The sequence below is a fragment of the Mustela putorius genome, unplaced genomic scaffold (assembly GCF_011764305.1).
Source record: "Mustela putorius furo isolate JIRA1106 unplaced genomic scaffold, ASM1176430v1.1 tig00000129_pilon_pilon_pilon, whole genome shotgun sequence".
Lineage (NCBI taxonomy): Eukaryota > Metazoa > Chordata > Mammalia > Carnivora > Mustelidae > Mustela > Mustela putorius.
This window is the reverse complement of record NW_025421290.1, coordinates 52,392,223-52,396,078: the sequence shown is the minus strand read 5'-3', so window position 1 is coordinate 52,396,078 and position 3,856 is coordinate 52,392,223.

Below are 3,856 nucleotides of genomic sequence, written 5' to 3'. Positions count from 1 at the left end.
TTTTCCCCAGGACAGGGCACGAGGCCAAGTGTGGGGGCTCCGAGCTGCAGCCTCTGCCTTGGCGGGGGGCGCGCAAAGTGATCGCAAGCCCTCCCCCGTGCCCGCTCTCCATCAGGGCTCCCCCAGCACGGTGATGCATGGCGGGGAGGGGGTGGCCTGTGCCTTACGGGGTGTGCAGGGTCATGGGTAGACGTCCCCGTAGACGTCAGGAGTATCCGTCCCAGCTGTGAAACCCAAGAATGTCTCCAGGAAGGCCAGATGCACCCCTGGGGGAGATATTGCCCTGGTCGGGGACCACCGGGCAAGGCCCTGGCCTGGCCGTGCTGCGTGGGGGTGGGGGTGGCTGGGGGGTCTCCTTGAGGCAGGAGGAATCCAGCGGGAAGGACCGAGTTTTCATTTCGCATCTGCTGCTGACCTTGGCAGGGGGACCTGGGGGAATGAGCCAGAGAAGGAGGTGCGCGCTGGGCCACCCCGTTCTGTGAGCCTTGCTGGCCGCCCGGCCACGCGGTGCTCCACGCGGAGTCTCCGTGGCTGTCTGCCTTCCGCGGGGCGTCTGCACAGAGCTTCCTGCAGCGGCCAGGGGAGAAGGGGCCTGGGTGCTCTGGGAGATTCTTAGGTCCTTCTGTGTCCGGGGCAGCCGGGATGTCCTCCGGCAGTGTTCCGTGAACTTCCTGGGTCTGTGGCTTCACACGCAGCCCAGGGGTGTGCTCATCCGCCGTCTGTCCCTCCAGAGCCCGCTGCCCCCTGCTGCCCCGGCCGTCCTCTGCCCCCGGACGGCACCCACACCGTGAAAACCCCAGCTTTCTTCCATAGCTTTGTCGTCCTGTTTCCCGCCTGCTCCGTGACCCCCTGGGGCGGGCCTTTCTGTGTGCGGGGAGCCCTAGTTGTGTCCCAAACGCCCACCCGGCAGTGGCCCTGAGTGGCAGGCCGCTGGGTCTCTTCTGAGAGCGGTTCCCACTGAGGGGGTCTGCCCAGAGGACGGTGGACTTGGGAGCACCAAAGTAAATGGGCTGTGGACCCCGCCACCCGCGGGCCTAACCCACCGAAGGGAGGAACAGATGGGCCCGCAGCAGGTCACTCCAGCAGGACCCGGCGTGGCTGTGACCCCTCTGCTGGGCTCTGGGGTCCTCGGTGCCCCCAGTAGATACCCATGAACGAGTATCCCCAAAATGTCAGCGTGTCACTTGGCACCTGCTGCCGTGAGCACTTCCTCCAGCCGCGTTCGGCATCACGACCTCCCCTGGAGGCTGGAGTCCTGTCCATGGGGGCAGAGGCCACAGCTGCCGCTCATGCCGGTGGGCCTGGAGTCACACGGTGACGGCTTCAGTCCTCTGCCGCCATCTTGCTTCCAGGATGAGGCCCGACGGCAGGGGCTTTCCTGTGGTTTCCACGGGGCCCCTCCTCGTCCATCAACCCTTCAAGGGTCTCCCCCAGCCCCTCTGGACCCTTTCCTCATCCGGGGGCGCTTTCATCCCTGGGCCTGGCTGTGTGCCCCCCACCCACCTGCCCCCGGGGCCAGTCCGCGCCAAAGCAAAGGTCAAAGCAAAGCCGGCGACCCCACAGCCAGGCATGGCCCCAGCCCCGCATTCCCGAGGTCGCAGGACCAGGAGTCTGGGCGGGAGTTCTGGGATGTCTCCCCAAAGCAGAGGGGCTCTGCCGCTGTCCGCTCTCTTCCTTCCCGACCCGAGGCACAGAGGGGGAGGCTGCCGGTCGTGAGGAGGACGGCCCGTCCTGGGCTGAGTCAGGACCCTCGGTTCCCACTCAGCAGGCGCCTGGTCAGAGGAACAGGGCCCGAGAAAGAGACTTTCAGAATCACTGAGCGCTCGGGGTGGTCCCTCTCAAAAGCCCCGTTCCGCCCCCAGCCTCTTCCCTCTCAGGGCGGCTCTCTTCGGAGCTGCCCCGAAAACCCCTTCCATGCTGGTGCTGGGGGAACTCCTGCCCTCATCTGAGGGCCACGGGTCGCCCGGAAACCCCGGCAGCCCCCTGCCTTCCTCTCCTCCGGCCCCTGAGTCTGAAGAGCCCCAGGGAGCGGGGAGACGGCGGGAGCAGTCAGGGCCGCCGGTGAACGCAGAGGCGGGGGGACCTGGGTCCTGGGACAGCTTCCGTGTCTTCCAGAATGATGCCTGTGGTCCACTGAGACCCACGGAGGGCCTGGAGCCTGGGGCTTCCGCCTCCCCAGCAGCCGACAGGAGACGACAGCCCGGGACCCACTGACGAGCACGGACGGGGAGCCGTGGTCTGTCCACATGAGTGAGGCTGCTTCTCTCTCTGCCCCTCCCCTGGCTTGGGCTTGCTTGGCTCTCAGGTGAATAAATCGAATCTCAAAGAACAAAACAAAAACAAAAATCTCTAAGTCTTTTTTTTTTTTTAAGATTTTATTTATTTATTTGACAGAGATCACAAGTAGGCAGAGAGGCAGGCAGAGAGAGAGGGGGAAGCAGGCTCCCCGCTGAGCAGGGAGCCCGATGTGGGGCTCGATCCCAGGACCCTGAGATCATGACCTGAGCCAAAGGCAGAGGCTTAACCCACTGAGCCACCCCAGTGCCCCAAAAGTTTCTAAGTCTTTAGGGTCACTCAGAGACTCGAAGTCCGTAGTTGCCCGTGGAGGACGTCCCCGCTGGCTGTGCGTGTCGTCTGCCTCTGGTCGACGGGAGAGCTCTTGGAGGCTGGGTCTGGGTGAAGCCCGTCCGCGGTCTTCACACCGGCTGAGTCTAGGCGGTGGCTACAGGAGGGCTCGTTCCGTTCCCTCCTCCTCATTAGGAAGACTTCACAGGCTGGGAGAAGGAACACCTCCGTCTGGGTGCGCAGACGCCCCGAGACAGCCAGGAGCAGGGTGGCAGGAGAGAGCTGTCACCGCACACCCGTTCGCACCCTCTGAAATTCAAACCCGTGGGACCCGTTTGACACGGAGAGAGGAGGCGCTGGCTGGTAAATGAAGAGCGCTCCAGCTCTCCTCGGCCTGCCCAGCAGAAGTCAGGAAGTAAGTGACCCGCCCCAGGGTATCGTTGGGAGGCTGTGGGTCCCCCTTCCCCCTGGCTGGAAGACGGTCAGCCCTCAGGCGTAGGGCCCAGACCCCTGGAGCTCATCCCTGGTTCTCCGCCGCGTCCTCCCCCCAGGAACTCGTGCCCTAGAAGAGATAATGCAAACCCTCGGGCTGAAGGCCCCGCTTGAATCCGTGGCCACCCTTGACCGTCCAGCCGTGGTTCGGAGGGGACACTGGTCCGGGTTGTGCTCCACACCTGAGCGGGGGTCCCGAGAGGAGCAGGTCCCAGAGGAGGGCCTGGGCCACGAGCACAGACACCCAGTGTCCCTGGAGACCCCTGGCCCAGCTGGCCTGGTGTGGGCTCTGCTTCTGCTGAGGCTCTGCCTCCCACGGGTCCCCGGGCCTCTGGTGGCTGCTGCCAAGGGACGGCGGGTCTGGGGCCCGCCCACAGCCTTCACTCGGCCCGCTGCCGCCCTTCGAGGAAGAGCCGTCCTGGGCCCGAGGGAGGGCAGTGGCCAGGCCCAGGCGGGGGTTTCTGGAAGGCTGAGGGAGGCCCCACGTTCCCACCTATACCCACTCTGTGCCCAGCTTTCCAGGCACACGGCGGCCGCCCACACCTGTGAGAAGCCGCTGGTCGGGGCGGTGCTGAGCGGGAGAGCCGCCCGGAGCCGCAGGACCCCGCAGCCGGCGGGGGCAGTGACCTGAACATGTCTGGGAGACAGTGCGGACTGGGGGCGCACCCTCCTGGGGGTGTGTACGTGCCCGGCGTGGGCCACCGCCCACCATCCCTGCAGCAGGCACAGATCACCTCGGAGCTGTGGGGGGTCCAAGAGCCAGGACGGTGGTGGGAGACGTGGTTTTGTCGCCCCGCAA